This window comes from Cryptomeria japonica, chromosome 3 (genome assembly GCF_030272615.1).
Source record: "Cryptomeria japonica chromosome 3, Sugi_1.0, whole genome shotgun sequence".
Classification (NCBI taxonomy): Eukaryota; Viridiplantae; Streptophyta; class Pinopsida; order Cupressales; family Cupressaceae; genus Cryptomeria; species Cryptomeria japonica.
The window spans coordinates 288,546,186-288,573,706 of NC_081407.1; the positions used below are offsets into that span (position 1 = coordinate 288,546,186).

Here is a 27,521-nt window from a genome sequence, read left to right on the forward strand (position 1 = left end):
CATTTTCCTCATGCATTACCTTAGGCCGACTTGGTGAAAACAAAGATAATTAAAAGCCATTTTTAATAAAAAAAAACCAAGGCCGACTTTCATAAAACAATGAAATACCAAGCGCTCCCTTTGATTTTTTATTAAATTAATAATTAATTATTAAATGCCTTCATTTTTAAATTGTCAAATTCGATTTTTACAAAGGCAAAAATAATTAATAAATATCAAACGTAATATTTAAATGCTAATTAATTGAATCTTTTAATTTATCGAATTTTAGCATTTAAAATAGATTCAAAAATATTTGTTTGAGCGCCAAATTTTGAAGATGAAAGAAACGTACCTCATCGCCCTGGTCCCTGACTGAGGGACAGGAGCGATCCATCAACTTTGTCTTGATCCTTGCATTTTTTACGTCCAAAAATCTTCATCTCCACGTTGAATTTGCCATTTTCGCTAGGATTTTCGAACTTGAGTGTCCTGCTTGTGTGAATGAGTGCTCTTTGATGTGACATTGCCCTGGTCCCTTGGAGAGGGACAGGAGCGATCCTAGTGTTTTCTCCTTGATCTTGCATCCTCGAACCCTAATTTCCATCATAAGGCGAACAATAACCTTGTTTCATCCTTCCATGCTTGTTTCACTTAACTTCCACAAGGCGTTTTGATGTTTGGAGGATCATCGCCCTGGTCCCTTGGAGAGGGACAGGAGCGATCCTTGTCTTCTAGCTTGCAACTCTTCATTCTTGATTTTAACTTCTTCGTTCATCACCCTTCAACCTTTCAAAAGACATCTCAAACCCTTTGCAACTTTGTTTTAACATAATTTTCGAAGGATTATAAGTGTTTTGGCAAATATTGCCCTGGTCCCTTCCTAAGGGACAGGAGCGATCTTAGTGTCCTGGCTCAAATTTGCAAACTTTTGATCTTCGTTCTTCGTTCATTGCCTTCCAAAGGACGACCTTGACCTTGCCTATCCTTGCATTGTCTTGATTTTGAAGGAGCATGAGTGTTTTAATGAAAATCGCTTTGGTCCTTGTCCAAAGGACAGGAGCGATATAATCTCTTTAGCTCAAATAATAACCTTTTGACGTTCAAAACCCTTGTATATCATCTTCAAAAGACACCTTAGACCTTGTATGACCTTGCAAAACATCGACTTAACGTGATTTTTGCATGAATTGGCCAATATATTCAATATCGCTCTGGTCCCTTCCTGAGGGACAGGAGCGAACTTCAACATTTTGAGCTTGTCCTTGTTTCGGCCAACTTGCAATTACTTTCATCGTGCAAAATAAAGTCCCTTGATCCTTCTTAGTCGCTTGATGCGTGATAAACTTTCAAAACTTATGCCTTTATGCAAATTTTGCTCTAGTCCCTTCCTGAGGGACAGGAGCGAACTGGGATATTTTAGTGTAAATCTTTCAATATTGGCGACCTTTGATGCTTTGTGCTTGATTGGAACACTTCGAAACGTCCTTCCCACCTTGTTCTCCGTCTTAGAGTATCTTGAATTTGAAGAAGAGGCAATATTATCATTATATCGCCCTGGTCCCTTGGAGAGGGACAGGAGCGAACTTGGTCCTGTAGGCATCATTTCAATTTATCACCTTCAAAACTTATCTTCAACGGATTCGTAATGTACCTTTTCACTCATCCATGCCTTGGAAATCTTTCAAACTTGGCAAAAAAATTTGTCTAAGACAAAAATCGCTCTGGTCCCTGCCTGAGGGACAGGAGCGAACTTGGGCATTTGGGTCCCTTGTTGACGTTTAATAATCTTCAATTTGTCTTCAATGGGTTCAATTGACCTCCTTTCTTACCTTCAAACATAAAACTTGCTTGATCTTTGCCCAGATCGTACCTTATGAAGAATTTTGCTCTGGTCCTTCAGTGAGGGACAGGAGCGAATTTGACCCTCTAGGTAAAAACTTCATCATTTCATTGTTTTTGATCAAGTCTGGATGCTCTATCATGCTCATTTCGTCCTTCACCATGCCTTTGATGTCTCAATTCGTCCAAACACGGTCAGGAATGGCTCAAATAAGTATTTTCGCTCTGGTCCCTTGGTGAGGGACACGAGCGCTTCGCCTTGGTCCTCCTGAGAGGGACAGGAGCGAAATTCGCTCTGGATCCTCAGTGAAGGACGGGAGCGAAATTTGACTTTTCGAACTCTCTATCAGGATGTTTGAGAGTGGTTTCAGACCTCCAGGAGTTATATTGCAAAATCTAGTTTTTGGAGGTTTTTTCAGTTTCCAGACTTAGTCAAATTCAGGATCAGGACATTCCAGACTTAGCCAAATTTCAGGGTCAGGACTTCACTCAAGCCGGACTTGCTACCCTATTGATCTCCCCGACAGCACTCAAAATGCAAAGGCCAACTAACAAAACCCTAAAAGACCTAAAAAGACAAACCCTAAAAAGCAAAAAAAAAACATGGGTCCCCATTTGCAATGGGGCGATGTGTGAAAACGTCACAACAGGGTCAAAGTTGGGCAACCAATCCTTCATGAAGATCCCAGTCCCATCCATCATGTATGGCCCATAGTTCATTGTCTTCCATTTCTCCCAATTTGAAGGGCATTCAACTAAGAAAAATCCATTAGGCAAAGCCGTTAGCTTTATCATAGACCCCTGGTTTATGTGTCACTAGGACTCCAAGTTGTCCAAAGCTGGCCATCCCCCTCCCCATTTAATGAAAAAGCCTACTTCCCTTAACTTGGACATTGCATTTCTGACCATTTTATCATCCAAGAACAAAGATATACATTTTTCTAGGGTTTTAGATTTACCTTTATTTGTAGTACCATTTACGTCTTTGACTGGATCGTGATCCATTTCCTGCTTACCCTTCTCCAAAGGATCTTCCGATCTTTCATTTGTGTGAAAACCTCCCTTTTGAAAGCTCTTCCCACAGAGCCACCTATTGCTCTTTTGCCAGTGTTGACCATTCCAGGGCTTTCGAAAGAAAATTGTGGGTTTAGGATAACGATTTCCCATTCTTTTTTGCCGCCAATGCCAAGATCGAACAGGGGGTATCGCAGTTTCATGTTGGAACCCTTGATTTCTGTATAGATTGTTCTTCCTCAGTCGGTTCTGATTCTCCGATCTCCTACATTCTTGATTTTGGTTTGGAGGATGAAATCCACATTGCCACATCATTTGATCTATATCCTGCTGTGTGATGTCCCATTTTTTTGTTTGCCATTGGGGTGCTCCCGATCGCATTCCATGATTCCTTGGATCAGCCAGCCCTCCAAGATCTGAATTGTGCCATAGTCTTCCATCATCTCTGTGCTGCTTCTGTGCAAATATTGCCTGTAGTTCCTCAATCAGAAACTCCTGATCTATGTCTTCCGCCCATTTTCTTGCGCCCTGAAACCATTCCTTTGCTCCTCCCTTTGATCCTCTTGTCACTCTACTCTGTAGTCCTCCCTTTGCACTTCCCTTCATTCCTCTCATGCCATCTATTTTCTAATTTGTACCTAAAGATCAAATGTCATTATTATTATAAAATATAATATTATATGATATATCAAATGTATTTGCAATTTTGTATATTTTAAATGTTTTTTGCATACGTATATATGTATACATGTATACATATATATACATATATATATGTATACACAAACACACGCACACACAGCTGTACCTAAATGTATAGTACCCAAGAATTTTATTGCCCAGGACTCCGTACCCATACCCATACCCAACTCCATACCAGAACCAGCAACTTAGATTTCCAGTAAATAAATAAAATCCAAATATCCATATTGTATTCCCCTCCATATTATTCCTCCTCTATTTTTTTATCCTGTATATATATACTTATCCAAAATAAATGATATATAAAGATAATCATTCTCACACAATAGTAAATCCCTTGACTATTCTTAGTTAGTGTGGATTCCTCACTTGTCTCATTTGACCCCAGCTGTCTGTTAGATTGAATCTCCACTGTTCATTTTGTTTCAATTTGCATTATCTTTTCGTCTCCATTTACTCTAGCTAAGGTATTTTTCGATATGGAATACGATTTTTAAATGCCATTATTTTCTGTTTTTGATTCTAATCTAGGAATAAACTGTATATGTAAAAATCTTATTCTAATCTTGTATAATTAGTTATTGTTAATTTATCCATTTTTGTAGGCTTGTTGGAGGGTCTGGGGACATTAAGCTTACGAAAGATGGAAACACCCTTTTGAAAGAAATGGTAAGTGTTTACATTTCTTAATCAAGTTGTATTAAATAACAGAAAAAATTAGTTAGTTCTGGTTAATATGGCAGATGCAAACTTTGTTAGCATGATAAAATTCTTGGAAACATATCTTTTGCTATACACGATGTACATTCCTTGTGTAAGGGGTGATCAGAAGAGCACTAACAAACACTCGTGCAAGTGTGAAAAACTGGTGATTGTGAGTTTGTGTCATCTGAGAGATTAGCTTTTATGCATCTTTAATGCTGATTTAAGTTAATACATATTTTATTTTCTAGAGCTTGGAATACTAATAGTGATCACTAGCTGTTAGTTTTTTTATTTTGTATTATTTTTCCAAAAATTCCATGTATTCTCGTGTTTAGTTGCTTGTGAGAAAGTTTGAAATTCTGAGATGGCTTTTGGTTCCTCTTTTGATTGTTCAAAAATTATCTAAACAGAAACATAATTCTCAATGAGATGTCATCAAAACCTGAATCTACAATGGTATTGTCTAACTCCTGTCCGCTGATACTACATATGGTCCAGGAAACTTTGCATGAGAATATAGACTTGCTTAACAATTTTTTTGTATGATTGATAGCTCTAGGGAATTTCATTTATGTGGATTTAGTGAGAAAGCAATTATTATTACTTACCAACTAAAAGATTACAAATGTTTTTAAGAGGCCCCAGATCTGGGTCCAGTTCTAACTGGGTTTGGTGTTCCAGGGATTCACATAGGGGGCTGACAGTTGTTGTGTGGATTTCTCCTGAGTGAACGTGAATGAATCTGCAATTTTTTTTCGGTGACTTTGGTATATATATATATATAGTGACAAACCGTTTGTCTGTGACTATTTACTCATAGCTGTTAGTCTGCTGTTGCTTGGTAGGGCATTTTTGCTTGGCTGAGCATAGTAGAGATCCTTCCATTGTCATTGTCGATCCATGTCCACTATCAAAGTTTCTCAAGAAGACTATCATCAATGTCAAAGGTGATGGTTAAGGAATTGGATAGCTGTGATTTATATGAAGACATCTCCATAATCAGATTAGTGATCAGTTTTGAAGATGAACTCCATATACAAGTTGTGGTTATACAGTGATCAATGCAGCAATCTGTTTACAAAGACAATGAACCACTAAGCAACAAACTGATATATATATATTGTCTCAGTAAATGGCTACAGAACACAGTGACTGAGAATATATACGGTATATTCTGATATATAATACTGTACATACACAGCAAGACATGACTACAGCAACAAATGACGAGACCATAGAAGAAATATAGAGATTAACTTAATTTATGTGTGCAGACCTCCTTGAAACAATTATATGTTACTTTATGCCTCAAAAGATTTACAAATAAATTATTTGTGGGGCCCATTTCCTCATGCTAGAAGCACACTAAAAGACAATATTTATGGGGCCCACCTCTTAATGTTAGAGCCCCACTAAAGATATAATAATCCTACGTAAAGGGATAATAAGGAAGTGATTTAAAGACAGCATTATTGATGAACCAAGACAAGACCGATTCCACACTAATATGCAAAGGTGGCATCTCTTTAACATGCAAGTTGAGGTGTCAGCATCTATAGAAGCTAACCATAGTATCGAATAATGTGGGAGTCTACATGTTGCTGTTGATAAAGAGAATACGTGTCTTAAGTGAGCAACTCTTAGAAGACTTAAAAAAAAAACCAAAAAAACCGATACTTGGTATATATTGAAGGTGCTACGGAAGCTCTTAAGTTTGAAGATGTATCAAGGCAATGATAATAGGCAGCACTGAAGACTACTGCACAGGTAGTGATTGAAATAATGCAGCGATCTGTTAAGAGTAATCTCCAATGTTCAGTATTAAAGTGAATATCTATAATTCAGCAATAGAAGACAGAGTTCTGAAAGTATTCCTAAGCATTCGAGAACCAATGATAAAAAGGAAGCAACCAGTGATTCATTAAATTAGCGACTTCATATAAAAATTGAGGCTATGATATATGAAACAATCCTTTGGCAAAGAATGGCGAATTTCCCTTCAGGTTTTCCCAAGCTGACTTTATGAACAGTCATAACATCAGTGCTGGTGAACATGGGAATTGAATACAGATTTGGAACTCATGATATGGCTGACTTTAATTTATATATAAATGGATAATGAAGAAGTTTAAATTAAAGATTTTAATTTGTTTTGACCGACTCTCATATCTACAGCCATAACAATGAGCAAACATGGTCAACACATGGACAGCATGGAGAGCAATGCTATGACAGTGATCATGCACATAAATATAGATAAGTTTCAGCAGCAATAAGATTTTGGAACAATGAATGTATTATCGAAGGCAGCAATTTGTAACACCATAAGACAGCGATCTTTAGAGATTTTAAATCGATTGATTAATTGATGATATGAATAGCCATACTTACAGTTACAGCGATCTACTATTATTCCAGTAATATTATCATTATTCTAGCAAATCGCTATTATTAATATTGATATTATTAATGGTGATATATTTGTAAATGAATCGAACATGTTAAAAGAAAACGATTCTTTGACAAGATGAATCGGTTTAGTTAAACAACGATTAAGAGCAGCCATATGAAACGGTGCATATATGTCTTACACAACCGACTCACTAAGAGTCATTGACGTGGCCAAGGAATGCATTGACTTTTCAACGGAAGATAAGGAGGGGATTAGTAGTTAAAGATTACTATAAAGAAGTTTCGATAACATTGATAATAATGAAATCAAAGACTTACTTTGTAAAAGCTCGGGTTACTATTACTTTCATTATATAAGAAGGTGTCGATTTGAATAAAGAAAGTTGTAACGGCAGTTTTTACTATATTTACTGATTGGTATCTAAGAATAAGTATTCACGGGGAGGTATAGTGAATGGTTGTGTTCTTTAGTTTGGAGATAAGATATAATATATTGTAATTCAGTTTGAGAATGTGTGCGCGTGAATAACCCTGAGAATATCACTCAGAAAAAGGAGTTCTCAGACGTGTAGTGTGTATGTGAAAGATAATACTAAGAATGCTAAGAATATAAATCAGAGAAGAGAAGGAATGTTCATTGTTTGTGGTGTAAAGAAGGTGTAGACGTGATGGATATAATGAGAAAGAAAAGTGTTTGAGATTACCAAAGGCAGCACTCAGATTAGAACAGCAAAGGGTGCTGAGTGGAAAGCGTATAAAGGCATATCATATACTTCCAGACTTGTGGAGAATGAAAAGGATATTGTCAAAGGCAGATTTCTGAGTGTATGGCAGCAGATATATAAATTTATATATATACAGAGTTGATGATAGTTATAGCAGATTTAAAGGGGTAATTTATAGCAGATGTAAGAAAGAGTCTATAGCAGATTTGTGAAGGAAAACTGAGACAGCTGTAAGTGACTATAATATATCAGACTTGTTGAAATAAATAATTGCAGATTTGTAAAGGAATTTACAACAGATTTGTATCACAGATTTATGAAGAAAGTGTGTGTAAAGATCAATCATTTACACAAGAAGATATATGAATTTGTATATGAAGATTATTTCAGACTTGATGAAGAGAATATGATGCAGATTTAAAAAGGGACAAAGCAGTATCATGAAGTAATAATTTTATAAGGAGGTTGTTATCATATGTGTGGCAGATTTATAGTCACCATATCAGCAGGTTGAAGAAAGAGTTTGTGGAGAAAAATAAAATCCATCATCAGTTGGTACAGCAACATTAGCAGGGTGGAAATCAAATTTATGTGAAGTCGGTTGGTGCTCACTATTTCTGGATTGGGGAGTTGGTGCTTCCAGTGGGTTGGTGCTCACAAAATCAGATTTGGGGAGTTGGTGCTTCCTGTGGGTTGGTGCTCACAAAACAGTTTGGGGAGTTGGTGCTTCCAGTGGGTTGGTGCTCACAAATAGGCTTAGGGGTTGGTGCCTCTAGTAGGCTGGTGCCTACGAAATATTGTAAAAGAAGAAATATATAAAAGCATTGATTTACCGTGGTTTTCTCCCGTAGCGGTTTCCACGTATATATCTTGTGTTCTACTTGTGTTCATACTATTTAGATCACAAAGGAATGTTGGTGTGCAATGAATATGTTAATGAGATAAGTTATATACTTGTGGTTGAAGTTGAAAAAAGTATAAATTGGTAAAAGATCATTGTTATACTGATTCACCCCCCCCCTCTCAGTATAACCGTGTGCTCATCTCTGCACAGTGCAATGTTTTTTCTGTAATCTTTGTGATTTAAAAAATTGAATTAATAAAGGATCTTATTAGTAAATTGTGAAAGGTTTATTTTCTATGGCTATTATTAAATTGATGATAATTCTTTATTTATTAAGGAAAAGCCTTTAATGTTTTACCATTTAAATGTAGATGTGTTGAGGATATATATATATATATATATTTTGTCTTTGTATTTATATGCATGTATAGGTATATGTATATCCACAAATTTTCATCTAAGTACATCCATGGTGCTACCTAATGTTAAGTTGCTGGTTTGGCTTATAGATTTGGCAAAATGAAATTTGGGTTTAGGTTTGTTTTGGGTTTGTCCATATATATATGGGTCGCCAGTTTGGATTTGGATTTGTCTCATAGATCCAGCAAAACGAATTTAGAGGTTAGGTTTGTTTTGGGTTTACCCATATATATATAAAAGTTACCGATTCGGGTATGGGTACGGATACGGAATCGGGTATGGAATTGTGGAATCAGCTAATTTTTTTTTCCTTGGGTACAAGTATGGGTACGTCTGTACACACACACACACACATATACATATACATATATTATATATATGTTCAAACATCAAAATTAAAAAATATAAATTGTATCAGTGTAGAAATATAAGAAGAGTGATACTCATAAATCCATAATTGCCAATAAATAGAATATTTTGATAGCTCATTCATAATTTGCAAAAATGAAAATACTCAAGTCTCAAAATGTCATTACACATTGCAAATTCAAATTATAATTGATTTTAATATTCATTTTCTTCAGCAGAAGCATCAAGATCAATCACAATCAATTGGATTGCCATTACTACTAGCTGTGCCAAGTGTAGAAGCTAGTTCAATTTCATTTTTCAAACATTTGACACAATGCCAAATCATTAAAAACATAAGGAAGGTGATTTCACAAAGCATAATCAAACAACTGCTACTTTTGGATAATGTAAATCAACGGAAATCAATCTCAGTAATGCTGATATAAAGTTTACTAACCTTGTGTTCATAGGTATACAAGTGCAACTGAAATGATATTTAATTGCTTGCTTGCTAGCATATTCTGATAAAAAATGCTGTCACAAAGTTATGAGAGTGAAACTGAGGTTTTAATTAATGAAATTAAGCTTGGGTACGACCCTTGGTACTTCCTAGGTGCTTGGGTTCTTTGTGGGTCCTTCATAGAAGAACCCACAGAGAACCTAGGCACCTAGGAAGAACCCAAGCCGTACCCAAGGTCGTACCCAAACGCGAATCACACCCATACTAGGACTCGGGCTAAAACAAAAGAATCCGGTATCTTATATATATATAATCTAGGTTTGGCTCATAGATTTATTAAAAAAGAATTTTGGGGTTACGTTTATTTTGGGTTTGCTCATATATATATATATATATATTTGCACCAAACCCCAAAATTCTTTTTGCCGGATCTATTAGCCAAACTCTAATCCAAACTGACAACTTACCATTAGGTAATACCATGGATGCACTTAAATGAAATTTTGTTGGTGTAAACATTATGTGGCAACACTATTGTAAACAAATAAATGGCTATTGTATTTATACAAGGTTGTAGGGTTCGACATTGTAGGCGCATGGTACTGGTCTAGTTTGGTCTGAGTTCGTATCTTGGTCTAGTTCGCCTACAGGCTTAGCTAGGGTTCATGCTTGGGTAGGCCGGTTCGGCCTGAGCAAACCTAGGTGCATTCAAGGCGAACCCAGGGCAAACTTGGGCGTTCAACTGGCCAAAAAGTTCATTTTTTTGGATTCCACCACTTGGAGAAGGCAAATAGAATCCTAAAAGGGATATCTAAAACACAAACTAAGTTCATTTTCCCTCATTTGTTTTGCAAACATAAGTTTTTTCATTGCAGGTTGAGCAAAGTTTGGCTTCCAAAATCAAATAGGAGTTGAAGATCGTTTTTTGAAACTTGAACTAGTGTTGTAGCATCATTTCTACACATTTGCAAGCTTCCATTGGCTGAAAGAGGTAGGTTTCCGTACATTTTTTTCAACCTTTTTTGTTTCACAAACTTTCAAACATGAAACATTATTTGTTTAGTTTACCTTTTTTTTTCATTATTTTGTTTTTGTTTTTGAATGTGTTCATATAATTTCTTGCCATAGGAACTACAATGGCATCTACCTCTTCCTTCATAGGCACAAATGAACAAACAAAATAGATATCAGATCCAAATTCTCCCCTATGGAAGTATGTTGACATTATATAACCACTTCTAGGAGGTGAGGGATACCGTTGGAAATGCCAAGGATGCGATAAAGAGCGTGATAGTTCATATTATCTGGTGGTAGGCCATTTGTGTTGGTTACCAGGATGAGGCATAAAAAAATGCCTTGGAAAAAATGGTGTGCCTATACCACAAGAGATGGTGTTGAAATATATTAGGGAGCATGAAGGAGCAAAAGAGAGAGAAGCCCGTAGATTAAATCAAACCGTTCAAAAAAAAAAGGGAATGCAGCCCCCATCTAATCCCAATATTGTAGTAGAAAACAACCCCTTCTTTTCCACAATTGAGCCTGAAAGTGAAGCACCCATTGCTCGCAAAAGATCAAAGGGGCCTTTAGAAATTGCACTTCAAAATGAGATTCGAGACATTGCTGACCAAGATGTAGCAAGATGCATATATGCAAATGGGTTGGCTTTCAATGTTCTTTGCTCCCCTTATTGGAAAAAGATGTTGAAAAGTGTTAATGAAGCTCTAAGAGGGTATAAGGGCCCAGGTTATGAGAAGGTATGTGGAACCTTGTTGGAAAGAGAGGTGAAGGGGGTTGAAGATGCATTGAAACCCATAAGGGATTCATGGGTTGAGACATGTGTATCCATTGTTTTAGATGGATGCAAAGATTCCAAAAATTGTCCCTTGATCAGTGTCATAGCGGTGTCCCCTAAAGGGGCAATGTTTTTGAAAGCTGTGGATTGTGAGGGCTAGGTAAAAGATGGGCAATTTATGGCAAATTTTCTTATCTCTACCATTGAGACAGTGGGACCTCGTTGTAAAGTTATATTCAATTGCAATAAAAGAACTTATTATATATGTGATAATATTGTCTAATATTTTATTGTTTCGTTTGCAGGCTGAAGGAGAGAGATCATTTATGTTTTCTATGTCTTCTCCAAATGATTCATATCGGGCTTTATATGTTTAGAGGACCGGTCAATAGATGTCTTGACCGGTCATGTCATTTAGACATGATCGATCAAGGCACCTATTGATCGGTGCCTCTTCATATTGCACATCCTGATCTATGTTATGTTTGGTAACTAACATTAATACTTAAACACTTGTTCGAAGCGGTGTTTAGTTATGATGCTTTGTTAATGGCCCGAAAATGTTTATGAACTAAACTCGATAACAATAGCATTAGATCGACGCTTAACTATGTTAAGCAAGTCGTCAATCTAATCCATCTTTGTCAATGTCAATATCATAATCATGATCAAAGTTATAATCTGAAAAACATATTCAGTTCGGAAAGCATAAATCAGATAGCATAATCAAAACAGAACAAGGGAGATTAATAGGTTAGGAGAGTCTTATCTTGCAGAAGCTACTAATGCATTAACACTCCCTCTTAGCTTTGGAAGATAGATAAAGTAACCTGCATCACATTTCTTTTTCATAATATCAGTCTCCAAAATATATATCATCAATACATCTGATATGAAGTACCATCAAAACATCACTCTAACCATGTGATATAAAAGATTCATTATTTCATTATGACAAGATATCACCTGAACACGTGATATCAGTATTGCCTAAATACGCAATACTAAGGATAAACATATGAGGATGATTAAATTCTCATCTTATTCAGGTTGTGATATGTGCACAAGCATTTTATACAAATGTTTTATCACAACACCATCATGGCACATCCATGACATACTAGAGATCCAACATGATAACTGGTTAGAGAATCATAAGATCGTCACCTTATGATGTCTGCATACAAGTGTTCATAATCTAAGAGATCGTCACCTCTTAGATATGAACACAGGGGGTGAAACCCAGAGTTTCCCAACATGACAAAAGAAGTTTACACATTAAACATCTTATTTACAAAGCATATTACCTTTCTATCATACCTAAACCTTTTCTGAAGTGATCAACCTTCACTCTGGAAAGTGGTTTGGTCAGAATATCTGCAGTCTGATCTCCTGTGCTAACATATTCCAATTTGATCACTTTTTTGTCTACCATGTCTCGCACATAATGGTATGGGATCTCAATATGCTTGGATCTGTCATGAAATACTGGATTTATAGAAAGCTTTATGCAACTTTGGTTGTCACAATGGATGACAGTGGGTTTCATAGGCTCACCAAATAGTCCCACAAGCAACTTCCTAAGCCATACTGCCTCTTGAGCAGCCATGGAAGCTGCAATGTACTCGGCCTCGGTGGAACTCTGAGCTACAGAAGACTATTTTCTACTGATCCAAGATATCATGGCTGATCCTAAACTGAAGCAACACCCTGAGGTGCTTTTCCTGTCAGTCACACTCCCAGCCCAATCTGAGTCTGTAAATCCGTGTAGCTCTAGATTGACTTTCTCATATTTGAGACCAAGGTTTAGAGTACCTTGTAAGTATCTTATAATGTGTTTCACTGCAATCAAGTGAATTTCCTTAGGCTCACACATAAACTGACTTAAGGCATTGACAGCATAACAGATATCTGGCCTTGTATTCACCAGATACATCAGGGACCCAATCATCTGTCTGTAGAGTGTATGATCAGTGGATTGTGACTCTGCTACTGCTTCCCTAAGTTTATGTAAATTTGTTTCCATGGGAGAGGTCATAGGTCTGCAGTTATGCATTCCGAATCTCTTCAAAATCTCCAAGGTATACTTTCCTTGGTTTAGTATAATATAGTCAGAATTCTGCCATACTTCCAATCCTAGGAAGTAATGAAGGAGTCCTAAGTCCTTCATATCAAATTCTTTGGATAGATCATTCTTGCATTGATCTATAAGATGATCATTTCCTGTGATTAATAAGTCATCAACATATAAAATCAACATTAGCATATCACCTTTGTTTCTTTTGTAGTAGAGATTAGGATTTGGATCATTTTTATAGAAGCCTAGTCCTGAGAGATAGGTGTCAATTCTTTCATACCAGGCCCTGGGGGCCTGTTTAAGCCCATAGAGAGCTTTCATGAGTCTGCACACATGAGACTCTGCATCATAAATTTCAAACCCTTCAGGTTGCTCTAGGTAGACTTCTTCTGAGATCTCACCATTTAGAAATGCTGTCTTAACATCCATTTGGTGTACCTTCCATCCTTTTGCTGCTGCAATGCCTAATACAGCTCTCACTGATGTATACCTGGCAACAGGTGCAAAGGTTTCTTCATAGTCTATTCCCTCCCTTTGTGAGAAGCCTCTGGCTACAAATATGGCCTTGTGTTTCTCAATACTGCCGTCTGCATCGTGTTTGATTTTGAATAACCATTTAGATGAAACCACATATTTCTTGGTTGGCCTAGGAACAATCTCCCAAACATCATTTTTCATAATGGATTGATACTCTTCAGACATGGCATCCTTCCATACTTGATGTTTAAGTGCATTTGATACATTGTTTGGTTCAGTTTTAGAGAGATCATTCATAAGAGCAACATAGCTAGTGAATTTATTAGGTCTTTTGCTTTCCCTAAAGGTTCCTGAAGGAGCAGCAAACTTCTGAGCTTCTACTACAGTCTTGGTGGCCCATAGAGGTCTTTTCTTGAGGTTTTCTCTAGGTGGGATTGGAGTTTCACCTATAGTTTCTTCAAGATTCTCCCTCAGAAGCTTAGGAGTAGGGTCTTCTTCTATGTTAGGAGTGGGGATATAGATTTCAGGCTCTATTGTACTTAAGGCTCTTTTGAAGGCTAAGTCTTCTTCGAAGATTACATCCCTACTAAGTTCAATATTTTTTTGATCATGTACATATATTTCAGAGGCCTTGGATGTTTCACTATATCCTACAAGTATTCCCCTTTTTCCAGAAGGTTCTTGTTTTAGTCTTTCTCTTTAGGTACATGTATATAGACAGGACACCCAAATATCCTAAGGTGGCTGATATTTGGTTTTAGTTTGGTAAATACTTCCTCAAGAGTTTTATCTTCAAGATGTGAGTGAGGACATCTGTTTTGTATATACACAACAGTGTTAGTTGCTTCTGCCCAAAGATTGTTATTTAGATTCTGATCAAGAATCATGGCTTTGGCAGCTTCTACAATTGTCCTATTTTTCCTCTCAACTACCCCATTTTGTTGAGGATTATAAGGTATTGTTAGCTCCCTCTTAATCCTTGAGTTTTTACAAAAATCTCTAAATAATTCTGATGTGTATTCCCCCCCATTATCAGTCCTTAGGGTTTTGATTTTATTACCTGAGTAGTTCTCTGTCAGTGATTTAAACTCTTTAAACCTACTAAGGATCTCTTCTGATTCTTTACACTTTAGAAAGTAGATCCAAGTTTTCCTAGAGTAGTCATCAACAAATATTACATAATACAAACACCCTCCTAGAGAGGGAGTGGACATGGGTCCACATACTTCAGAATGAACTAACTCTAATACTTTGCTTGTTTTTCTAGTACTATTATGGAAGACACCCTTGATATTTTTACCTAGGGCACATCCCTTGCGTGCCTCTGAATGATATTGCTGCAACTTAGGTAAACCTGTGACAAGGTTTCCCATAGACGACAAAGCTCTATAATTCAGGTGGCCTAGTCTTCTATGCCAGACCTCATTTGCATTTGTTGCTTCGTGAATTAGGGCTAGGTTGGGCTCTGTGCACAGCTCATACAAATAGCCTCGTCTTTGACCAATGACTTTAGCTTTCTTGATGGAAGAATTTCTCGGCCAAGCCAACATCTTGTTCTCCATGAAGGTTACTATGTATCCGTTATCTTCTAGGGCTGATATGGAGACTAGATTTCTCTTGATGCTGGGGACATACAGTACTCCTTCGAGTTTCAATGATATGCCTGTCCTCAGTTTGATGGTGCAGGAACCAATTCCTCTAACTGGATGTGAGGAATCATCTCCGATGGTTACCTCCTCTTCATTATCCTCTGTCATGGAGTCTAGCACTTCTCTAAACCGTGTAATGTGTCTGGATGAACCATTGTCGATCACGTAGGAGTTAGACTTATTTGATGCATGGCTTGTAAGTGCTGAGTAGAGGACATAGTTCTGGGAGTCATCTTCTCTTTTAGATTTTCCTTTTCTGGCAAATGTGGCTTGTTTGGCTCTCTCTGGACATTTTGCAACAAAGTGCCCGAACTTATCGCACCTATAGCATAGAATATGTGATAGGTCTCTCTTTGAAGTGTTCTTGCCTTGATGACCCTTCCTCTTCCTAAATTGCTTCTTCTTGGTTGTCTTATTTGTGTTAGTATTTAGGGCTTGAAGGTCTTCATCTATGTTCTTTTGTTTTATTCCCATCTTGTTCAATCTTGATTCTTCTTGGAGACAATCGTCCCTTAATCTTTCAAACTTAGGATACTTGGACCTTGCACTGATGCCTTGGACAAATGTACTCCATCCACTAGGCAACCCATCTAGAGCAATGAGTGTTAACTCTTTGCTTTGGATCTCGTAATCCAGAGTTGCTAGTTCATCTCTCAGAATTGATATCCGCATCAAGTAGGCGTTGATTGTCTCCCCCTTGTTCATGGTGATATGATTTATTTCTCGTTTTAACGCCAGAGTTCGACTTGCATTTGATATCTCAAATGTGCTTTCAAGTGCTTTGACATTTTATAGGCTGTCTGATGTTTTCTTATGATGGGCATTATGTTGTTTCTCACCCCATCAACTATTATTTTGATGGCTTTTTCATTTCCTTCAATCCATGCGGTTTTGTCAGGTTCATTTTCAGGTTGATCATTTTTAGTTTGAACAAATGAATCCACTTTGTTCTCCTTTAAGATCATCTGGATTCTGAACTTCCAGGCTGAAAAATCATCGCCACCTCTGAGTCTGTCTTCGAATCTGATAGCGTTGGCCATTGGAGAAATGTGATGTAGTATATAACCTTGTTCTTAAATTATTCACAAAATTGAATAGCCTCAAGTTCGATCAACGTTGCTCTGATACCATGTAAAGTTATATTCAATTGCAATAAAAGAACTTATTATATTTGTGATAATATTGTCTAATATTTTATTGTTTCGTTTGTAGGCTGAAGGAGAGAGATCATTTATGTTTTCTATGTCTTCTCCAAATGATTCATATCGGGCTTTATATGTTTAGAGGACCGGTCAATAGATGTCTTGACCGGTCATGTCATTTAGACATGACCGATCAAGGCACCTATTGATCGGTGCCTCTTCATATTGCACATCCCGATCTATGTTATGTTTGGTAACTAACATTAATACTTAAACACTTGTTCGAAGCGGTGTTTAGTTATGATGCTTTGTTACTAGCCCGATAGCATTAGATCGATGCTTAACTATGTTAAGCAAGTCGTCGATCTAATCCATCTTTATCAATGTCAATATCATAATCATGATCAATGTTATAATCTGAAAAACATATTCAGTTCGGAAAGCATAAATCACATAGCATAATCAAAACAGAACAAGGGAGATTAATAGGTTAGGAGAGTCTTATCTTGCAGAAGCTACTAATGCGTTAACACTCGTGATGTTGTCCAAGTCATAATAGACAATGCAAAAAATTGTAGAGCTGGTGGTTTGTTGGTTGAGGAATGCTATCACCACATCTTTTGGACACCTTGTGTGGTCCATTCACTCAGTCTTATGCTACAAAAGAGTAAGAATAAAATTGATTGGATCGAACAGGCGTGTGCAGAGGCTGAGGACATCCAAATGTTCATCACAAACCACCACGTGTCAAGGGATTTTTTAGATCTTTTTCAAGTTTGGAGCTATTGAAGGTAAGTGAAATTGTAATTTAAATGTTCATAATTTGATTGTGTGAGCTATAATTTGTATTCTTATTTAAATTGTCTTTGTTTTTAAATTCCCTCATCATACGCTCCATGTCCCTCTGCAGGGCGGTCACTTTCTTTTCCGACTCCTTGTTACCACTCTCATCAGAGGAAGAGTCATTTTCCTCGGAGGAGGGCATCCCCTTTTTCTTGGACATTTTGTATTCACTTTCTATGTCCATAGCCCTATTGTATGCCTCATCGTATGACTAAGGAGGGACTATCTTCATTTTCTTCTTCAAACTGGGTTTTAGGCCTTCTACAAACCACCTCTTCTTGAGTTTGTCAGCCGATTGACTCTCCATTTTCCCAATCAGCTCCTTCAAGTGCCTTCCGTAGGCACAAACGGATTCCTTTTGTCCTTGTTTCGTACTGTATATCTTTGCCACTATTTCATTATTATCCCGGAGTAGGCGGAACTCCTTATTGAAGGCTTTTCGCAACGTGTCCCATGTGGCCATTGCAGTTTTATCAATATCCGAGTACCAGTCGATGGCAACTCTCTGTAATGTCGCTGGAAATTGCGTCATCCATTCGTCCTTGTTCGTGACACCATTGGCCGTCCATATGGTCTCACAGGTTCTGCAGTGCCTCACGGGATCCTCCTTCCCGTTGCCGGTGAATTTGGGCAACTTCTGCCTATTGGCCATTGATGGGGGTCGTGTCCCCAGAGGTGGCTGTTTCTGTTGTGCACCCGCGCCACTCCCTCTCGCGTCGGTGGTGTTTCCTATTTGAGTGAATGGGGGTACGGTGTTTTGTACCCGCATGCTTGGTGTGATGGGTCCCAAGAGGGGGTCCTGTCTGCTGTGTGCCTGTGCCTTCTCCGCACCTACGGTCGTACAGTTGCCCTATCCTCCGTTCTCACCCTCGTCCTCTGTTCGCTCCCTTCGGTGGTCCTTTGTGCGCGACGTATGGGATAAGTTCCTGAACTGATAAAAGGGTCTCTTTGACCAGATTTCTTCATAGCCTAGTTTCCTCCAAAAACTCTTCGTGGCTTCTCACCCTACGGTGTTCTGGCAACGTGCAGAAATCTCCTTCGGCTTCTGCACCCCCCGTGACACATCCTTGGTTCCCTTCGGGCAACCCTTCGGCAGGTCGTCCTTCGGCAAGTTGCCTCAGCCTCCATTTATGTTCTACTTGTTCCAGAATCAAGGCCCTCTATGCGGCCTCCCACTCCTCACTTTGTGCCTTCTTATTTCTGTCCTTATTTAATAAGCTGGGCATTAATTCCTGTGCATCTTCATAAATAGCGACAACACATAAAAATAGAACACTTCTTTATTAATTCATCCCGTCGGATACAATTTGTGTCAATAGTACGACACCATTATTATAATATAGAATGTTCTTTATTCCTCCTGGAGGTTTAGGGTTCAATTTCCCCTTGGCCTCTTGCCATCAGGCTCCACTTCCCAGTGACGACTGTTTTCTTTGTACTGTTGGAGGACCTGTTGGTGTCGCTCCTCACGAGCAATCTCCTCTAGGCAAGTTCGTTGTGCCAGTGATGCCTGTGCAAGCAACCGAGGTAGGTGGTTCATGAACCGATTCGCTGCGGGGCTAACTTCCAGTGCGGTCCACACGGCACTTGTTGGGACATCAGCCTCCGTGGCCTTTCTTCAGACGTAGGTCTCGATGGCCACCTGAAGCAGGATTGAGAATTCCCTCGTTGCAGTGTCTTCTCTGTCGTAGAGCTCCGTTTGCGCGTTGTCGACCTCTGGGTTAATCTCACCAACGGGTAGGCCCATCATGTCCATACGCCATCCGCTCCTTCCTTTCCCGAGTATGTCTAGGCAACGATGCCAGATGTTTGCCACATACGGGTAAACGATTAAATGCAGAAAGTAAATGCACAGAACATAATGAGAATATATTAAAGAACCAGTCCCTCTATTAATTCAACAATCCATGTACATCAAGTGCTTATAACATTACACCCAGATACGACTATGATGATCCTACTTCGAAGGAATGGTATGCAATATGTAATACCCGAAGGGGTGCGACCAACCGTCGCGTCCAACTGCCCTTTGGGAAGACTAACTGACTGCCGTAACCCATAATTACCGACGACAACATAACATAATGATTATTCCCGACAACACAGATTATGTTAAGTAACGAGTGGATGGCAATTGGACAATTACCACAACCACACATGTAGAAATATAATAACAGCTGAGAAAAAGAAGTGAGTGTGTGCCAGGTTTTAAATTATCATTTTATTTGGTTTGTTTTAGGCATCGCCTTACTTAAGGCATGTTAACTGGTTGTAATTCAAAGTTCCATTAACCAGCTTACAGGATCAGGATAGTTTCTCTCTTTTTTGTTTATTTCTACCAGCAAATGAAAGAACGGAACATTAAATTTAAATTATAAATAATCTTAGTATAAGAAATGTGCGTATAATCTACTATTTTTGATATCAACATGGATCTACATAGTTTTAAATTTCATGGTTGATTTATTGTTGTTATATTTTCGCAGGTGCTTTGCAGTCAAAAACCCGAGGAATCAATTGATCTATTTATGGTGGAAATTATGCATATGAGGCATAAGTTCGATGTAGATACCCGTCTGGTATATTTTCAGCATTACATTTGTGTGTTGGATGCATTTATATGTTTGTTTTAGTTTTATTATATTTCTGGTCAACTGTTAGATTACATGGAGGCCTGGGAAAGAAAGTAGTTCAATTTGAAAGCATTTTGTTTGCTATTTTTACTTTGCAGATTTATGTAAGAAATGTTTTTAGAGGGCACAGTAAACAAATATTGAAGAGGCATCAAATTACAAATGAGTCTCTCAGCCTTCTAACCATTGATTGAGTATCATCTAGCCACAAAACGAATCAGTTAGCTGGTGACTGGACATTCCCATGAACCAAATTAATAATTATTTTCAAGATAACAGCAGAATTCAATCCAGTCAAAGATTATCTGTACAACAGTCTAATTTAAATATTAAGTAGTAGGAAATTTGAAATTTTGCAAATCAGTTTAAATTGTATGCACATGTCAGTGGCCACAGTAAAAACATAATAACAGCAATTTAGTAGAATTCTATGCTGCCAGGGGCACAGCTACAAACATCCAACATTTAATTACCTTTACTATCAGCAGTAGTTGGAGCAACTCCATTTTGGAATCTTCTTGTCAATAACTCAGCAGACCCAAAACTTTAAAAAACTCAGAACCCAAAACTTGGCAAATTTATCAAATCTTTTAAAATACATATTCTTTAAAAATATTCTTAAAAAACACACATATATACTGAATCTGTAGAACATATTCAACAGAAATTGTAAATCTCAAATCTCATCTACAACTAAAACTCAAAAAAGGTTATTGCTGCTGTGTGGGTGTTGCTGAAGTAGATGGTATAGCTGCAACATCCTCAGTAGTTGCCTCATCCATATTGATAGAATCAAGCTATGTAAGTGAGCCCCAAGCTGTGTAAGTGAGCAAACTGCTTTTGTTGGTTCACCAACCTTGCCTTCTACCTCCTCATATGCTGCCACTTTCTCTTCCCACTCAGCTGTTTCCCTCTCTAAATCAGTAAACTCATCTTTAGTTAACAATGGACTCAGCAATCCAATTTGATTATGGTTCATGTCATCATGGTCAAGTGCTTCATGTGAACCGTACCCTTGTACTGTCTTTTCATGCAATCGAAGGTTGTGCCACACATAGAAAAGGTCATTCAAGTGCTTTTGAGTTAACATATTGCACTTTTTTGTGTGAATGGCTTCAAAATGTAATGTCCCCTTTTGGGGTATACCTGATTTTTGCTCAGAAATAACAATTTGAACAATACAATTTATTTACAAATTGTATTCTATAACTAAATCACATAATAGGTATTGACTTTAAAGGAAATAATCAATTAACATCAATGAAATGACCATGATGAGTCCTATCGATAAACAACATCACCTAAGTGCATTTGGTTCCATACTATAGTTTCACTTCCAACAATCAACCATCCCAGGGATTGGAGGGGAGTGCATGATAGGGCATTTAAAAACTATCTGCCACAACTAAGTGCAAGAGTGTAGAACATCCAATCAAGACAATTCGACCCCTTGGCCCACAAGTGGTAGAACCTCCGGTCCATCCAACATGGGGTGCGTAATGTACCCTTCCTAATTTGACCTAGAATCACAATTGCAACAAATTAGGGTTAGGGTTACCTCTTACCAAGTAAATATTTCTTTAAATAATGTGATCCTGGATTTGAATCTTGCAATCATAACATAAGCAAGTTATATATATATATATATAAGCATATTAGGGTTTAGAGGAAGAGACATGATGGGTCTGCTTGAAGCCATTTCTACACTAAGCCCAAGAGCGGAGTGAATGCCAGAGCCCTCTTGGCCTTGGTAGGCAATCAATAAGGACGTCCACCGATGTGGCCTACTTAGTGGGTTGCTTCAGCTTGTACCTGCTTTCCCATCAATGTCTCATCTCCCTAAAGACAAGTGCCATCTTCCAGTGTTGGGTGGAGATCGTAAGTGGGTTCCTTGGCTCTTCTATGTAAGTGCCCTTTGGTCCTAGCCATTATGGTCAACTCTAGGACGGCCTACTTACTTAGCCCTCTTAAACCCCTTTTGCTTACACCCTAGGCCCTTCCTACAAGATGGGATTCAGACAATCAAGCATATCTTATATTCTATAGGAACATACACTTAAGCGTTAACTATTATGCATAAGCAACAAGTGATTGTAAGAAGGATAGTGCTGAGGAAGGTAGATTTGATATAGCATCAGTCTGTCGTATTATGCCTGATCTGAAAATGAATTCACTTTGGTTTATATGCTGTTCAACCTCTATGAGTCGATCTTGGACTGAAGTGCTGTTATGCTGAATGCTTCAATCTTCCTTGGCAAATGTCATTATTTACTGACTGTGCTTGTAATCTGATTCTGCTTGAGAGATTCGCTAATGATCCTCTTCCATTAATTGCTTACTCTTTTTATAACTTCATATCTAATTGAGGAGACACATCTCTTTGGAAAGAGATATCCATTCAAATGGGTCATTCTCCTCATTGCTGTCTTATTATTCAAAGCAGATCTGCACTTCTGATTATTCATTACAATGCTTATTTTTGATCTCCCTTGGATGTATTCCTCAAATGAAATTTTCTCCCCATTATATCTTACCATGTGAGGGAGAGTCACACCTCTTCATCATATCTGCCCCTCTGCAAGGGTCACAACCTTTAATAATTATGGCCCTTTGAAAGAGTTACAACCCTTCATCATTTCTGCCCATTCCTTTCTACTTCTATTGATGCCTCCTTGTTTCACATGCTCCCTTCTTTCTTCTTCCTCTCCCCATCCTCCTTTGAAATAAGGTTCTCTTCTCCCTTTTATATCTCATGTTTGAGGGAGTTACAACTTTTCATTTCATGCCTTTCGACCATTCATTAAACTTAATTAAATTTTAATTTTATTCTTTAATATTTTAATTTTAATCTTTTTTTTTTCTTTTTTCTTTTAATTTTTTTATTGTTATTTATAATTAAATCTCTGTCATGTACCCGCCATGAAAGAAGGTGTCAATGATCAGAAAATCGTCTTATTCATAGGACTTCACGATTTTCTGTAGGCATTAATATGTTAAACTAGTAATTATATTCATAAGAAAAAATGAGAAGGCAACAATGACTCCTAAATCTGCACTGATGCATAAGTATACAGTGATTCATATACAAGTTAACTTGGCAGCGAATAAGTTAAGGATATGTTAAGGAAAGAATTAATCAGCAAGAGTCTATTATAGAAGACTTGTGTTTATTATAACGGGGGAGCAATTATCATTAGTCACAGAAGATCATAAGTTAAAGCAGAAAACACCGTAATGGCAGTAACCGTTGAATAGTCATGAATCAAGAGGCATCAGGCTCCAGGAAGGGGAGTGGATCAATCAAGAGACATGACATTTCAAAGGGGTGGATCCCAAAGGAAAGGTGACTCCCCCGTTGCTCCTTAAGTATATAAAAGGCAGTCCATTATTGGGAAAATAGGCATCGAAGAAGAGAGATCCTGATTATAAGCAGCTGATCAGTTTGTTATAAGGCAAATATCAAAACTGTGTATTAACAAGTATTTGGTATGCAATAGGGGCAATATCATTATGCATCTATAATCTTTAATGTATATTGTTTACCAAGTTATTTATAAACTTTGTAAATTTAGTATATTTCTTTAAGTTTGTCTATTCTTTATTCATATAAGCAATCAATATGGGAGTGGAGGGAAATATGTTAGGGGAGAGGTATTAGACAGGTTCCCTCGAATTAAGTAGCCTACCCCAATGGATGGAATTGTCTTAGTTGGATGTTCCTACCATTTGTGGGCCAAGGGCGAGTTGTCTTAGTTGGATGTTCTATGCTCTTGGGCTTAATTGGGCTAAACAATCTTCCTCAATGACCTGGGTTCCCTCGAACTAAGTAGGCCACCTCAAGTGATGGAATTGTCATAGTGGGATATTCCTGCCACTTGTGGGCTAAGGGCCGGGCTATTAAAGTGGGATGTGCTGCGCTCTTAGGCTTAGTTGGGCTGAACAATCACTAGGCTTCCTTTGTGGTTTTCCCTTTCCAAACCCTAATATAGTTGGTTATGGGGAATGGAACTATTGATGATTGATTTCTAAAGTTCAACAAGCTATTGCATGGTTTATCTAAATAGGTTAAGATGATTATTCATAATATGCATTCATATTGGTTGTTGGATCCCTAACTCTAATAGAAATAAATGGTCTTATGAATTATATTTCAAATACTGTCTAGCATGGTTGTAGGAACTAAACAAGGATTTATTTTGAGAATGACACTCTATTGTTAATGATATAATTCTAACTATATTACATTCCTTATTTTAATTGAATTTGTGATTTTAGAGCAAAATCTAGGATCATTCCAGGAGGGGACATTATAGTGTGCTTACATTATGGGAACCAGCTTGCTGCCTCTCCCTAACATGTTTCCTTACCAACCTCATGTATGATTGCTCATTGGTTAGTTTATTATCTCTAAGAATTTAGATGGATTTGATAAGGCAAATTAATAAATAAATCCAATACTCATAAGAGATATAATAGATAATAGATATGACTACACTTTCATACCAAAATACTTGCTCAAATTAAAGGCCGCTTTCCTTGTATGCAGTTATGTATATATCTGAAATCTGATCTCATTTGATGCCTTCCTTAAAGTGTGGATCTGCCTTATATATCGCCCAAGAGGGGATGAAGTCATATCCTTTGCCATTATGACCACCATTTCTAAAGTGGTGTCTCTTCTAATATGTCCGCTTCCTCTTCATTAACGAATTGGTGCTGTTTATGTTGAAGACAACCATCTTATGCATTGATTTATTTAAGACAACTATCCTTAACAAATTGCTGTTTCTAACGTGGATGCTTCTTGTTCAAAACTAGGCAAAGAATATCCCGTCGATCTTCAATAACGGAGAAAATTGTGAAGTGTTATTAATAAGAAAATTTTATGAGCATTGGCGTATATCTGAACTCATTTATTATTTTTACTTTCCTTTTAAGGACAGGGGGTGAGAGTGTTTTATGGCGGGGGCATCATAGTTCGCGCTTCCGAGATTGCTTGTCCTCAAGCAATTTTAAATTTGGGTGATCAAAGATCTTGACTTCTTTCCAAGTGGCATCTTTTGTAGATAGACCCTTCCATTTAACCAAATACTCAGGATTAGTCTTATTACTTAATCTCTTTTCTCATATATCAAGAATGGCTTCGGGCTCCTAAATTAACTTGCCTTCATCATTGAGTAGAGGTAATTCTAAACATGGAGTAACATGCTGTCCCAACACCTTTTTGAGTCAAGACACATGAAAGACATTATGAATCTTGCTATTTGCTAATACTTGTAACTCGTAGAAAATATCTCCTATCCTTCTTAAAATCTTGTATGGTCCATAGAATCTAGGTTTAAGCTTTTCAGCTCCTCTTACCTTGATTGATGATTGCTTATAGGGTTGGAACCTTAGAAAAACCAAGTCCCCAACTTCTAATGTCCTTTCAGTCCTTCTTCGATCAACATATAGCTTCTGTTAGTTTTGTGCTTGGTGTATATTAGATTTGTGTATTTATAATATCTGTATTTGTTGCACAAAGTCTTTGTCTGTTGCCTCATACCCATACAAGGCCTTGAAGAGATGCATCCCTATTGACATGTGATGGGTGGTGTTATAACAATATTCTCTGAGGTGTAACCACTTTATCCATGCATTTTGCTGCCCCATAACATAGTTTTTTAGGTATCATTCCAACTATTTGTTGACAATCTCCTTTTGCCCATCAGTTTGGGGATGGTAACTTGTACTTGGTGTGAATTCTGTTCCTGCTAATAAAAAAAGTTCTTGCCAAATCAAGCTAAGGAATCGGCTGTCTCTGTTGTTGATGATGTTTCTAGGTAGGTCATCTAATCTGAAAATTTACTTGAAGAAAATATTGGCTACATGAGGGGATCTGTAGTTTGTGGATATTGCAATGAAATGTGCATACTTGGTTAGGCAGTCCACCACAACGTATTTACAATCTTTGCCTTGTACTTTGGGAAGTCTTGTCATGAAATCCATGGAAATACTTTCCCATTTTTTATTTGGTATGGGTAGGGGTTGGAGGAGCCCCGCCGGATGAGCCTGTTTTGCCTTGTCCTTTTGGCATGTCATGCATTCTTGAGACCTTTCCAAGAATATTTCTCTCTTACTTGCTTTTAGGTTTTATAATATCCATGGCTTTCGGCTAAGGGGTTGTCATGGCATTCCCTAATGAACTTCTCCTTTATCTTGTAGCTTGGTACAAGATATATCTTATCTTTGTATAGATTGAGTTGTTCCACTACTTTATATTCTTCATTTTGTAGATTTACTTCTAGGATGTCATATTCTCGTGGATCTTTGGCATATTTAGCAATAATCAAGTTCTTCCAATCTGTGGAAATGTTTGTTATGGAGCATAAGTAGGGTATGTGGGATAGTGAATCATATACAATATTATTCTTTCCTTTCTTGTATTCTATGTCAAAATTATAAGCTTGTAACTTTCTGACCCATTTTTTTTGATGGTCTTTGAAATCCTTCTGATTTAGGAAAAACCCTAGGCTATTGTGGTTGGTTTTTACTATGAACTTTCCATAGACTAAATATAGTCTAAATTTGGCTAGTGCATGCATAATGGTTAGCATGTCTTAATCATAAACGGAGTAATGTTTTTTAGATTCTGTGAGTTTGCAACTTTCAAATGGAATCGGGTGTTTGTTTTGCATGAGTACTGCACCTATGCGTCATTCGGAGGCATTGCATTTGAACTCGAAGGGTAATGTAAAGTAAGGAACGACTAGAATGAGACAAGAACTCATTATCTCCTTAAGTCTTTCAAAAGGTTGCTGGGCTACTTCATTCCATACAAAGGCTCCCTTTTTAGTTAAATCAATAAGTGGAGCAACAATTTTTAAAAATCTTTTGACAAACTGTTGGTATTAGTTGCATAAGTCCAAGAATCCCCTTAGATGTGTTAGGGTTCTTGGTTTTGCCCATTCCCTTATAGGTTTTATCTTTTCCCCTTGGTTATTGGTGCATTGATTTTATGTCCTAGATATAGGATTTCGTCTAACCCAAATTCACATTTGGAAACCTGTCATATAGTGATTCTTGTTCAAGAATTTTTAGGACTTCATCAATATGTTTAAGGTGTCCTTCCCATGTTTTACTATAAATCAAAATGTCATAAAAGAACACTAATAGGAACTTCCTTAGTTGTTTCCTAAACAAGTGATTCATGCATGATTGGAATGTTGTGGGATGTTGGTTAAACCAAAGGGTAGGACCAAGAATTGAAAATGTCCATATTGACATCTAAAGGTGGTTTTGGGGATATCTTCTTCCCTCATTCTAATTTGGTGGTAAATAGAAGTCTAGATCATAAGTCAATCTTAGAAAAGTATTTTGCTCCATGAAGTTCATCAAATCAGTTCGTCAACTCTAGGGATAGGATAACAGTTTTTAATAGTCTTTTTGTTCAAAGCTCTATAATATATGCACAT

The 27,521-nt window shown here is 37.5% G+C and overlaps 1 pseudogene; it reads left to right on the forward strand.

Annotated features, from left to right (window-relative positions):
* Positions 1–27,521, forward strand: part of LOC131049391 (T-complex protein 1 subunit zeta 1-like) — an 89,824-nt pseudogene that overhangs the window by 14,419 nt on the left and 47,884 nt on the right.